This window comes from Octopus sinensis, linkage group LG18, assembly GCF_006345805.1.
Source record: "Octopus sinensis linkage group LG18, ASM634580v1, whole genome shotgun sequence".
Classification (NCBI taxonomy): Eukaryota; Metazoa; Mollusca; class Cephalopoda; order Octopoda; family Octopodidae; genus Octopus; species Octopus sinensis.
In genome coordinates, this window is record NC_043014.1 from 8,531,848 (window position 1) to 8,546,969 (window position 15,122).

A 15,122-nucleotide genomic window follows, 5' to 3' on the forward strand; every position below is an offset into this window, starting at 1 on the left:
TGTTTCGTGATTTTCAAGGGATACATTTGCTAAGAGAACTATATATATATTTTTTTTATGTTGCTCAGAAACATTCAAGCGAGAAAATTATGTGTGTGTGTGTATATGCATGTATATGTAAATATGTATCCATTTGTATGTGTGTATTCATATTTATATCTGATTATATAGAGACATATAAATATATACATACACACACACACGATATAGTTCATAGAAGAGAATCAAATATTCTTCACATAGAATACACTTAGTAGTGCTCAAGGGGTTTAAACTTGAGCAGGCAGAGAAGTAAATGCAAGGATTAGGGAGTTAGGCAGATCGTTTCTATTCTGTGTGCAAGTCGGACCTTTTTGTATGTAACCATGTATACATTTTTTTGTATTTCATGTATTTGATATACTTTCTATATTGACCTGCCTAACTCGCTTATCCTTACATTTACTTCACACGTGAATATATGTATAATATAAATATATATACTTATGTGCAATATATATATGCATTTGTGTGTGAGTGTGTGTAAATGTGTGTGTATGTGTATGCATATATATGCATATATATATATGTGTGTGTATATATATGCATGCATATATGTATGCATATATATGCATACACATGTGTGTGTGTCTATATATATATGCATATATATAGGCGGCGAACTGGCAGAAACGTTAGTACGCCGGGCGAAATGCATAGCCGTATTTCGTCTGTCGTTACGTTCCGGGTTCAAATTCCGCCGAGGTCGACTTTGCCTTTCATCCTTTCTGGGTCGATAAATTAAGTACCAGTTACGCACTGGGGTCGATGTAATCGACTTAATCCCTTTGTCTGTCCTTGTTTGTCCCCTCTGTGTTTAGCCCCTTGTGGGTAGTAAAGAAATATATATATATATGCATATATATATATACATATGCATGCATGTGTGTGTGTGTATTTATATATATATATATATGTATGTACATGCACACATACACATGAATTTATATGTATACACACTTCCCCAACAAAATTAGCAAATATTAATTGGTCTAACAATTTTTGACAAAAGGATATATTTATTATTGAGATATCAATGTTTATGCACTAATATAAATGTAAACACACACACACACACACAAGAATGTAAAGCCTTTGGCAGTAATATTTGTATATTTAAGCAAAATTTAAGTGTTTTTTTTGTTGATTATGGCATAACAAAACTTAATAGATTACCCTGAAATACAACCAATGAAACAGTAAAATTCTGCGTCGACTTCAGTCTTTTACAAATCACATGCAAAATGATTATAATAATAATAATAATAATAATAATAGTAAACATTCACATATAAAATAAAATATATAAATATATAAAACTAAAAAAATGCAGCTATGAATTAAAGTGGGACTAAAATCTTCCCCTTGGAGTGATATGAAATAGTTGCTGAGTGTATAAGGATATTTGTAAAGCCTCAGTAAGTAAAATGAAATAACAAGTGAACAAAGAAAAGGTGTTGGAGAGTTGGATTGTACTGAAGAAGAGTTTTGTTACATATCTTACTATGCAAAATGAAAGAACAAGCAAGAAATTTGAAAATATATTTGAAGGACATCAGCAATAATAAAAAAAAAATCTTCACAATGTTCTTCTTCAAATATTGGTTATTTAAACATTCCACAAATAAATTTTCTTTTTTTTTTTTTTTTTAAATCACCATAAAAGAATGTGTTATGATATGGTGGCCACCTCTACTGATTGGTGGTTAGCTATTACAATGAAAGTTTTTAGATGATCTCGTTAATGGGAAATCAAACTGTCAGGTGAAAGAATGTGTTTTGGTTCACACAGAATGACACACCACTCATGCTGTTAGATGTTCGTGGCCAGGCCAGGTATAGGTCTCTCTGATTTTGTTCCCTTAGATTAGTGATGGTAAATTTATGACATATGCTAGGTTTTTGGATATACATGCAGTGAATTTTGAAAAAGAAAAAAAAGGAAAAGAAGGAAAATGAAAAAGAGCAACCAAAAAATTTCCTTGCACTATCATGTTATAAAAAAATTATCTCTAAGCATTTATCTAAAGCTAAAACATATTTATACTTGTGATAGTCCAGTGAGAGGATTATTAACCCTTTCGTTACCAACCCGGCTGAAACCAGCTCTGGCTCTGAGTACAAATGTCTTGTTTTCATAAGTTTTGAATTAAAATCTTTCTCCAAACCTTAGTCACAATTTATGTTCCTAACACTAGCTGAATGATAACTAAGTTATTTTACTAAATTCTTTGTTATATTTAAAATTAATTTAGAGAAACACAGAGGATCTCAACAGAAATATGGTAACAAAAGGGTTAAAATATATAATAGAAAAACAATTCTTAATCCTTTTGATACCAACCTGACTGAAACTGGCTCTGGCTCTGAGTACAAATGTCTTGTTTTCATAAGTTTTGAATTAAAATCTTTCACCAAAACTTAGTCACAATTTATGTTCCTAACACTAGCTTAATGATAATGAAGTTATTTTACTAAATTCTTTGTTAAGAAACACAGAGCATCACAAAATAAATACAGTAACGAAAGGGTTAAAGGCATAAAAACTTTGACGACACAGGTTTGACATCACAGGCTCGGATAGAAATAGATTCCATGTATAGGGATAACTTATTGTTGCTAGAAGTGAAACGACTAAGTAATTAGTGATTGATTTATTAATTTAAAGGACTCAGTTCAAGTCCTCTACTTTTCAGCCTGTGATATGTAAAAGCAGTGTTTATGACTGTGTAACAGAAGTGTTCCATGTTTATATAATAAAAGCATCCATGACTATATAATTCAAGTGTTCATGGCTATATAATAGAAATGTTCAAAGCTATATAATATCAGTGTGCATGGCTCTGTGATACAAGTGTTTGTGACTATATAACAGAAGTGTTCATGGCTATATAATAAAATTTCTCATAGCTATATTTTAGAAGTATTGTTGGCTATATAACACAAGTGTTCATAATGCAGCTCTGTTTTACCTAGAATGTTGAAACACAAAATAAAGTACACATAAGATGGATGAACAAAATACATTAAGATATATCATCAACATGGTATTAAATCTCCACTCTACATCGGGCTTTTGTAAACCTTTTTTTGCAATGATTTATACCTAAATCTAAACCTTATCTACCCTTTGTTTATTTCCTAGGTACAGATTGTAGTGAAGGTGAAGGTCTAGGTTTTAAATGAGGCATAGTGGTAGAATGGTATTCAGAGAGAAAAGAGAGTAGTGAGTGAGAAGAAGGGACATTCAAGGCGTTCAATGCAACTGAAGTTTTTAGGTTGGTAACAGGTTTTTTTTTCTATGCAAAGACTATGAAATTTTCAATTTTGATTTTTCCCAATCAGTGTGAGCAGAACAACATGATAATTATATGATGGATGGTGGTAGCAATTATTCTTGTAATGATTGTTATAATTGTAGCATTCATTATATTAATAATGATTATATTAAATATAGTGGTGATTATAACTGCAGTTGTTATTATAGTGATTATAATAATAATAATAATATAATAATAATAATTAATAACAGTCCTTTCCCTCCAGAACATGGTCTTCTGGAATTCTTTCTCCCTACCCATATTTTTGTTGCAACCATTGGCTTGCAAGTGTTCAAGAACTTTAACTACATCGATCTCACCAGTCTCAGAGGGCCCGTAAAGTCACAGTCCTTTCCTCCAGACCAATCAAATAAAACAGAATAAAAATAATAATAATAATATTTGAAATGATGATACTGACAATGATAATATAAAGAGTCAAGTGAATATATAATGAAGATTCCAGAATTGACACACACACACACACACACACAATCATACATAAGAATGTGATATACACAATCCCTAGCTATTAAACACTGCATATATTACTAATACGATGCAATAAAAAGGAGAAATTTTACTACATTCCATGGAAAAAGAATGATTGCAGGAGGGGAAAAAAAAACCAACTAAATATTTTTTCTTTTAATCCTTTTGATGATAAATTGATAATTTTTTATACCAAAATTTTAAAATATATTATTTTTTACTATTTTTATTTTTATTTAAATTTGAATTTACTCTCGTTTTCTGTAATTAATGCCTCAAAAATGTTTCATCGTTCACACCATGTCCAGTGTCTTGTTGTGGGTTTCTTTCATTTTTATAAAATAAATATAAAAAATATATATGTCAATTATGGTATTATATTTCTATTTTATTTTATTCTATTTTTGTCCACTAAATGTGTTTTCAAAGTAGAATTATTTCATTTGATAATATTCTGGATACAGAATGACTGTCATTAATTGAAAATTATTTACAGTCAAAAGCTGGAATTTTTTCTTGTGTTTTTGTAGAAAAAGTATATTGATCTGCTGATCTTTTTACATTCACTTGACCTCTGTCCATATAGAAATATTTGAAAGCTTATAACCTACTACAGCTGTGTATGTATGTGTGTATACATACATATATTATATATATATATATATATATATATATATATGTGTGTGTGTGAAATTATAAATTAGGGTATCTACGAGATAGCACCATGCTGAAAATAGCAGCCATGATCTGACTTTAAAACCACCTAAATTGTCCATATATCAACACGGAGAGAAAACGTGGACAATTTAGGTGGTTTTAAAGTCAGATCATGGCTGCTATTATCAGCATGGTGGTACCTCGTAGATACCCCAATTTATAATTTTAATAATTATTACCTTTGAAAGTTATTTTTTCCATACTGACCGCTTGATAAAATCGTTGTTTTATTTTTAAATTAACGATCTTATCCTTATTTATTTATATATATATATACTATTCTTTATTAATGAGAGTAAAACAAAGCAGATATCTCCCATGGTGGTACCTAATATATAATACATAAAACAAATGTAGTGTTTTTATATGTTTATTCATCTAATTTCCTTACGCCCATTGTTGACTGAAGATCTTGTTGAATGTGACATGATTGAAACAGCTGTAGTGCTTTGATTTAAAAATATATTGGTGAGAAAATAAGAGCCCAAGGAGACTGGTGGTACCAGTAAAAATTATGCCGCGAAGTTTGTGGTAAGTAATTTGTATGCAATGCTAGGGGGACAAACACAGACACACAAACACACACACGCATATATATATATATATATATATATATATTATTGAAGTAGATAAATGAATTATCTTATTACGGATAATTCAAATGATAACCGATACCTGGGTAGCAAAAATCACAACAGAAAAAGCACGGTTGAGGTTACGACCATGGGGCCTAAAATCCGTGCCTTAGTGCGGAAATTTGAAGTTTTATATATTTAGTGTAGGAAGAAATGGAGCTGGACGATTTAACAAAATTTTGTTAAATCTTCGTTCAGCTCCATTTCTTCCTACACTAAATATATATATATATATATATATATACAACAGGCTTCTTTCAGTTTCTGTCTACCAAATCCACTCACAAGGCTTTGGTCGGCCCAAGGGCCACACAGTGGGACTGAACCCGGAACCATGTGGTTGGTAAACAAGCTACTTACCACACAGCCACTCCTGCACCTTTAATATATAGATAAATTATATAGATATTATTATTTCATGACAAAATCTAGAAATTATTTAATACTCTCTACTTCAGTTGGTATTTCCATTACTGACTACCAGCTGTTATGGTGGTAGACTTAACCAGTCACACAGTTTAACCTCACATTGGGTGCTTGTAGCTGACATTTAAGTCAAGGCTCTGGTCTGAGAATAATTTCCTCCCAACTGTCTCAGAGGCTCTGGAAAGGTTCATGGCCCCTGCTTGCCCCACCCTGACTCTTAAAAGAAAGAATTTCCATCTAGCCTCAGTTATTTCCATAAACTCTCTCTGTCACTCACTCTCTCTCTCTCACACACACACACACACACACAGGTTTTTGAGAAAAATGCTTGTAAAATTACTTGGCATTCTGACATTAATAATTACATTATTAATCTAAACTCTGCTAAATATAATCAGGGCTGGCTCCAAGTGAAGTATGCTTTGTTTCCCTTATAACAAGGAAGTAGGTGTTACTTGGTGACATATCTGTCAGTCTGGAAAAAAAAAAATTTTTTTAAATACAGAGAAGTTTCAGTTTTTTTTTTTTCTTTTTGTATATTTATCTTCATATTTTGATAATTCCAGATTCATGACAGAGCCTCTCCCAGCTTTTCTTATCTCACCACTATCGCATTATATTGAGGCAGTCCTAGATTTGCAAAAACTGTTTGAAATTATATTTGCTGTTGTTGGTACTAAAATACAACTAAAAGAAAATTTTTCAACATAGTTTTATAAGATAAATGCTGTATATTTATAATTTTATTATGCTTATAAATAGCACCAAAAAATATGAAAATACATAGTATTAATATAGCAGATTATTTTATGTCATAACTCAGAAAATAATTGCTCTGACATCTATTTCTTCTACCGTCAATCAGTTTATCTCTGTTACCTCTGTATATTACTCTAATCAACTTACTACCAGTGGTACTAAAACAGAGCGCATGTTGCTATATGTTGTACCTGGCTCTCAGTCAGTGCTCAGTTTTTGATGTTGGAGAGGTTACACATTCATAGAGCTAACCACATCCACTTTTGCCATTCAAAATGCATAAATATATATATATATATATGAAAGAAAAATGGTGTTCAGAATACTGGATAGTTGTAAAAATATATATTTATTTATATATCACATATTATTTCTTCATATTAGCACTTTCAACTACTCCTGTAGTTTCATCATCAGATTTCTGATGAAACTACAGGAGGAGTTGAAAGCGCTAATATGAAGAAATAATATGTGATATATAAATAAATATATATTTTTACAACTATCCAGCATTCTGAACACCTTTTTTCTTTCATATGTATTAAATCTGTACATCACCCCCAATACTTCTAACATATATATATAAATATATTAGAAGAAATGAGGTAATCAGAAGATCGGATGGTTTATATTTACAGATATTTATTTATATATTACGTTTTTTATATATATATCATATCACTTAGACCATTAGCGCTTTCTCCCATTCTAGTGGGGTTTTCAAATCAAGTTGTATTTGAAAACCCCACTAGAATGGGAGAAAGCGCTAATGGTCTAAGTGATATGATATATATATAAAAAACGTAATATATAAATAAATATCTGTAAATATAAACCATCCGATCTTCTGATCACCTCATTTCTTCTAATATATAATACCTGTACATCACCCCCAATACTTCTAACATATATATATATATATATTCCTGGTTCACAATTATTTTTTTATAGAATATTATTTCTAAATAAACCAACAACATCATCACTAACAGCAACACCAACAACAATAGAACATGAATTGCTTTATAGCTAGAAGTTTCTTACTATTTTTACATATTGGTATTTTCATATTTTCTCAAATACAATTCTTGTATCTACTCTAATTCCATGCCGTTCATTTTTTAAAACAAATTATGGTTGTGCTGAAGCTAAAGAACTAGAAACTATTATAGTAGAAGGAGCTATGATTCCTTGTTTAAATAGTTGTGATATAAACAAAAACAGGGATCTTAACCCTTATTTTCGCTCACTACTCAGCACCTCAGCTGATCTATTTCTCCCACCTTTTTTTAAAATCCTTTTTTATTTTCCCCTTTATTCTTCAAATGTTAAATCATTTTAGTCCTTTGATCATGTTTTAATTAGAAATAAATTTTCTGTTTCCATCAAAATTTAATGAGATTATTATTATGGTTCTTTTATAATATTATTGCTAAGATTGATTCTAAAATCATTATTGTTGATATTATAAAAGACATTCGACAAAATTTTGTGTTCCTTGAAAAAAAAAAAAGTATTTTTTTCTATGCGTATTCCTGAGTAAAGAAGGACTCTAGATTTTGAATGAGAATATTTTGCCCCAGTATGGCCACAGTCTAATGACTGAAATAAGTAAAAGATAAAAGTAAAAAAATAAAAAGAAGCCTGGTTTAATTTTTTTTCCTTGCTGTTATCAAACTTTCAGTGAATCTTAAATTCAAATGAGAAGTTAGCATCTAGTATTATTTAGGACATGGAATCAACATATAGCACTTCTACTTCCGTGAGGATTATAATTATTGAATCTGTTTTGAGTTATACAGACATTTAAAACTCATATTTTCCAAAGAAATATATATCTCTGGTAGGCAAAAAGTCTGGTGGATTCATCTAAGATGGGACTGGAGGATGTTTTGTACCTTTTAATATCTGACACAAAGATGTATCATCATCATCATATTCTATATCTGTTTCTGAAAAAAAACTACAATAATAATATAGTGTATCTGCCAAAGAACATAAATAATATTATGCATTTTCTTTTGTCTTCTTTTATAACCAGTAAATATTACTTTTACAAAGAAATGATATTACTATTACTCTGAAAATATAACCAGATAAGAATTATGTTAGTTAATTAGGGACTGACGGTTAAGAGTACTTTACTTGTACTTGTACTTGTGGCGACATTCACCCTGGGCAGGTTGAGTCGGCTTCTTCTAGCACCCTCGAGGCATCTTGAACCATGGCAGCCCACGCACGACAGTCCTGTGCCAGTTCACTGGAGATAGCGAGCCAGTCATGGTTCCATCGGCGCAGGCCAACCACCTGCGGTCCCGTGAGCACGGAGAGGTCCTCCTTGATCGTTGTAACCTAGTCTTCAGCTGCCCGCCTGTGCGTTTCCACTAGTTGGGAAGTGAAGTTGGGAGAAGGACATTACGGCTCAGTTCACCCACCAGACGCCTACATGCATGGCCAAACCACTGCAAGTGTCGCTGCAGAAGGACAGATGGAAGGGGCCACAGAGACAGGCGAAGTCGGAGATTGGCGGTGGGAACTCGATCCACCCGACGGCAGCGAAGAATGCACCGGAAGCAGTCATTGTCAAAGACTTCCAGCCTTCGTTGATCGACCACCCGCATAAACCACGTTTCACAACCATAGAGAAGTACTGTACGAATGACAGCCTGATATATTTAAGAGGGTTAAGAGTGTGTTAGATCTGATCTATGGACCAACAATATAAATCAATATGGGTGTGCTTTAGCATTCACTGTTAAGTTATACTGTGGTTGACTTGACTTGACTTGTGGTGACATTCACCCTGGGTGGGAATATGTGGATTTCACAAGCGGTCCCCAACAATCCTGCATGTGGAGACATCCTGTTTGCCGCAGATTGTCCACAGACGCAGGGACAGAACGACCAAGGAGCCACCGGTTGCCGAAACAGACACTCCGAGGATTTTCACCAGAGCCCTGTCTGCCGGGTTGTGGCCCTAATACCACTCAGTGTCAGACCAATCCGCCTTGGGTGGCCCTACCAGGAACCGAAGTTCCCGACGGCATAGCTCTGACACTACCTGTTGCCAGCGTCCCCACCACGGTGAGGAGGGGATGGACTTTGAGATATGTTGAGTGTGTGGAGACATATATTTAAATAAATTAGAAAGACCTCTCTTCTGTACCGTTTATTCCACTGCTTTCTAATCTAAATCTCCATGCCCCATAATTCTCTTAGCAAAATCTTCAAGATTTCATGCATGGTTTATGAAATCAGTAATGAAATACGCTTTGTAAAAAAAAACAAAAATAAATGAAAATAAAATAAAATGAAATAAAATAAAAATAAAAGTAACCCACTAGTAGATCATATTGCTTTATGTATGTATTGCAGTTTCTGACTGTAGCTGAAACAAAGTGACTTGTAGGCTTTGACTGTTAGGCACGTTTATTTTTAATGGTCATTTTGTTTTTTTTACTATATTGTTGATTAGTAATAATCTGAAATTCTAATCAAATTGATATTCAGGATTGAATGTCATCAAGAAGTTTAGCATTTATAGTAATAACCATTTATTTATTGTTAAGTATTTTAATGTATTAATATAATGTATTAATATAAAAATGGTGAAATTATAACACTAAACCAAGACATACTGTATGATTCAATGGTAGCAGAGGTCCTGCTACCAAAAGTAACATATCAATAAGGCCTGCTTTTAACAATTTGAACAACTCACCCTGTCTACAGGGGCAGAATCTGGCCAGTTTATAAGATAAAGGAGGCTTAAAGAGAATAGAAAAGTCAAAACAAAGTTACCTTATTCTGTGGATAAAAAAAAAAATTGTTTATAAAGATATTTTCAAATATTTTGCTTAGATTTTAAAATTGAAATACTCAATGGTTTCATTGTTGTTATTATTATTACTATTATTTTTTTTCATTTATAAGAAAGAAATATAAAAGAAATTTGAAAAAAAAAAAATTTTTAATATATATTGAATTCTGAAGAATAAAAAGCAAATTACAAACAATTGTGTAAATGAATTTTGTTTCATTTATTTGTTTTTAATTGTAATATAATTACTATTTTTTTTTCTTTCTTGTTCTAAACTTCCTATTATGCAAATTTAACTTTAATTCCACAAAGTAGCAACGAAAGTTTTTTTTTAAATATTTTCTTTCAAATACATCACATTAACTTTCAACTTTGGGTTCAAAATAACTCTCAGAATATCACACAATTTCCTCACCACTCCTAAGTTATGTATTCCCCTGGACAGAAGACATCATGGTAGCGTTTCCCTCCTTGAATGTATGGTATAGTTCTTTGATCAGGAGACACTACACTAGTGTTTATCTTTGGGCTCACGTTTCCTTATGCTGAATACATCCCCTAGTCATCATCATTGAATATACAGTTCAGTGGTCTGTAGACCTCACAGATCTTTTAAAATATTATTATTCTGCCGAGGTCAACTTTGCCTTTCATCCTTTTGGGATCAATTAAATAAGTACCAGTTATGCACTGGGGTCGATGTAATCGACTTAATCCCTTCCACCAAATTTGAGGCCTTGTGCTTCCAATAAAAAGGATTATTATTATTATTATTATTATTATTATTATTGTTACAATTTAATTTAGCTGTTACTTTTGATATAATTTTAGTTCAGTTTACAAACTCAATCATTGTTACAAGAGCAGTGAGTTGACAATACGGTAGAGAATCAGACTAAATGCCTTATTGTATTTAGTTTTATCTCTCTACATTCTGAGTTCAAATCCTGCCAAGTCTGGCTTGTCTTTCATCCCTTTGGGGGTTTCTTTTACAAAAGTTTTCTTTACAAAATTTTGCTTGTGTCTACAAGAGATTAATTATTATTACAAAAGTGCATTTTTTTTTTTTTGACATTTACATTTATTTAAAAAATTTTGTTCTTGTTTGGAAACTAAATAATTTCATATATGGAATCTAATTATATATTTTATAATTTATTGCATATAACGAAGAAGAAAGGATATAAGCACAAATTTATTGGTTGTCAAGCTAGACAACTTATGAAAAAAATTGTACTCTTGGGATAAGTACATATTGTGTACAAAACTCAATCATTGCAATAACACACACACACACACAATAACAAATACACACACACACGAATCAAGCTATACACATGTGCACACAAACACACACGTATCTAATAAAATATAGCTCCTAGATGGGAACCAGATATTCTCCATATAGAATACAGTTCGTAATGCTCAAGAGATTTAAACTTGAGTGGGTATGTCTAATAAAATATGAACAATTATGTATAAAGAACTGATACAACAGAGACAGTGAAGGACTATGACTTTATAGAAAAAAATATAACTGCATCATCTTCATAGCATAGCAAAAATCTAATTGACTTAATAAATATCCCCAATCAATAATTTCAGACCGATACCCACTAAACTTCAACAGTAGCATTCTAAAGAACAGAAAAATCACTTTCAAGTTAAAAAAAAAAAAAGCAAATATTTACAACTTTTATTTTGTCCCGAACAAAAAAAAAAAAAAGAAAAGAAAAAAAAAACAGAAAAAGAAAAAAATTCCATTCCCAAAACTGAAAACGAATTGTGATGTTCAATAATTGTTGATCTTTTTTCTTCCCAATTTGTAAATTTTGTTGCCATAGACTTGACACTTTTACCATCACATCATTTGTAAAGATTTCAAATTTCTTTATCAAAAATTCAAATAAATGTATTATAAAAGCTTCAAGGGATTTTGTTTCTTTTATTATTATTATTATTATTTTATGTATCTGTTTAGTTATTAAAATAATAATGAAATTATTGTATACAGTGCTCAGGTGCACCACAACTTGTCAGAGTATATGCAGTAATGTACAAATGTCTGGAAAGCAAACAATGCATGAGTCAGATACATGCTTGTGTGTGCATGGAGGGGAGAAAATCAGGTGTAGTGTTGGTGAATCTCAGAAAGCATGGAAGTTTTGAAGGATGCAGTGCTCCGACAACTAACAACTGATGCTGGCAGTTTGTTCCATGCTTCAGCAACTCTCAGCGTGAAAAAATGTTTCCTGAAGTCATGGGAGCTGTGCTGTTTTCTGACTTTTGACTTTATTCTTTTACTGTTTTCTGTGATTGAACTGTAGTCTTGCCGGAATTCTGCCTTGTTGGGTTTGTTAAGTGAATCAATACCAGAACTTATACTATTGTTGTTGTATCTGTAGCAAAGAAGTACTGGGTGCACGTAAAATGCACCATCCGATTGTGGCCGTTGCCAGCCTCATCTGGCCCCCGTGCCAGTGGCATGTTAAAAAGCACCATCCGATCGTGGCCGTTTGCCGGCCTCGCCTGGCACCTGTCCAGGTGGCACGTAAAAAGCCCCCACTACACTCACGGAGTGGTTGGCGTTAGGAAGGGCATCCAGCCGTAGAAACATTGCCAGATCAGACTGGGGCCTGGTGCAGCCTTCTGGCTTCCCAGACCCCAGTTGAACCGTCCAACCCATGCCAGCATGGAAAGCGGACACTAAACGATGATGATGATGATGATGATGTACTGTAGAGTGTTTGGGCTAAATTTCATGATTTTTTTTATGTCTCCTTTTTGCAGGTACAGCTTGATGTATTGGTGAATAGACAGCAGCATTGGAAAGCATAAAGATTGAAGTCAAGAAAAAGTTAGCTGACTCAGAGGACTAAAAGCCATCAGGATATTGGAAAAGAGTTGCCTGTATCATAAGGATTTGCACTGGGTATCAAAATGCCAACATCATGACCGCTGTGCCATGCTTTGTGAACACTGAAACGGCTGTAAGGCATGACACGGACATCATGCAAACTAAATTCGCTCAAACTGCTATAATCATTAAGTGCGTTTCCACTGATGATGGCACCATGCCATTTCATAAGGCGGCGGGCTGGCAGAAACGTTAGAACGTCGGGCAAAATGCTTAGCGGTATTTCGTCTGCTGTTACGTTGTGAGTTCAAATTCCGCCGAGGTCAACTTTACGTTTCATCCTTTCGGGGTCGATAAATTAAGTACCAGTTGCACACTGGGGGTCGATGTAATCGACTTAATCCATTTGTCTGTCCTTGTTTGTTCCCTGTGTTTTGCCCTTTGTGGGTAATAAAGAAATAGGTACCATGCCACCTCACATCTTTGAACTAGGCCTTAGACTCAATTCAGACAGCTATGTGAAGCTGCTGAAGACTGTGGTCAAACTCTGGTTGGAGAGGGTTGCTGCTTGAAGGTCACATGTGTGACAGCAGAATTCAGCTCTGATTGTCAGAGAATTTCTCCAACTTCACCACCGGCATTGCGTGGATAGTACAAAATACAAGAGAGAGAGCTGCATGTGGATCGGACTGTTTACAACATAACTTTGAACAATCGAAGACTGGACATGAAATTCTTTGGATATTAACTTATTTGCAAATGGATTGCTAAAATATCAAATATATCCTTTAATTGACTTATATAAAATGCCTTTGGGTTTCATAATTTCATCTTTGAATGTTAATTCACTGATTTTACAATTCTGTTGTTGCGTTCAGAAGTTCACCCCTTTTATACTGAAGAATTTATAATATAATATAATGAAATTATTGTATACAGTGCTTAGGTGCACCACAACTTGTCAAACAGTGCATATAAAGCACATGCAGTAATGTACAAATGTCTGGAAAGCAAACAATGCATGAGTCAGATACATGCTTGTGTGTGCATGGAGGGGAGAAAATCAGGTGTAGTGTTGGCGAATCTCAGGAAGCATGGAAGTTTTGAAGGATGCAGTGCTCCGACAACTAACAACTGATGCCGGCAGTTTGTTCCATGCTTCAGCAACTCTCAGCGTGAAAAAATGTTCCCTGAAGTCATGGGAGCTGTGCTGTTTTCTGACTTTGTAAATAAGTCCACGGGTGTTAGATGGGTGGAGTTTGAAAAGGTGCTCAGAGTTATTGTTTGTACAATGGTTGATAATTTTATGGGTGTCTGCCAAGTCAGCTGCCAGACATCGGAGTTTCAATGTGTCCATGCCCAGGGATGTAAGGCGTTCAGAATATGGCAAATGCCTGATGGAGGGTATTCTTTTGGTTGCACGTTGCTGAACGGCTTCCAGACGATTGATATCCTGGGCAAGATAGGGGTTCCAGACCGGTGATGCAAATTCCAGGTGAGGTCTTACCATAGCTATATAAAGCCGCAGATAGATAGTCAGAGAGCAGCTCACAAAGGATTTGGTGACTGATGCCAAGACACCCTCAGCCTTCTTGACAATTTTTGCGATGTGTTTTGTCCAACGCAAATCACTGTCGACAATAACACCCAGGTCACGTTCACATGAAGACTTTTTGGACTAGTGTTGTGGAGGGAGTAGGTGGACGCTGGGTTTCTCCTCCCAAAATGCATGGTCGTACATTTGTCCACAGCCAGCTTGAGTTGCCAGTCCATGATCCACTGCTGCATTGTGTCCAGGTCTGCTTGCAATAGAGATCTATAGTGTACAGGATCTGACCTCTTTATTTCAAGGTACAGCTTGATGTCATCTGCATATTTCAGCACTGTGGCATTCTTTAAGTTGGCATCTATGTCATTAACATATGCAAAAAATAAAAGGGGGCCAAGAACAGATCCCTGTGGTAAACCAGATGTCATCTCATAGGGCGAAGAGTGCTGTCCTAGAACTGTGACAACCTCTTTTTGGACGAAAATAAAGGACTTCAACCAGTTATAGA

General features: G+C 33.8%; 1 protein-coding gene across 3 annotated transcripts in view; it reads left to right on the forward strand.

Annotated features, from left to right (window-relative positions):
* Positions 1-13,890, forward strand: part of LOC115221374 (vesicle-fusing ATPase) — a 105,776-nt gene extending 91,886 nt beyond the window's left edge. The window contains exons 23-24 of one of the 3 annotated variants that reach the window (XR_005002765.1): positions 3,185-3,317; positions 12,999-13,890. The gene's annotated coding sequence lies outside the window, so the exon portion shown is untranslated. Of the gene's footprint in view, positions 1-3,184; positions 3,978-12,998 lie in introns of those variants that run through there. The other 2 variants (XM_029791549.2, XM_029791548.2) reach the window with 2 other exon arrangements.
* Positions 13,891-15,122: the final 1,232 nt, after the last annotated feature.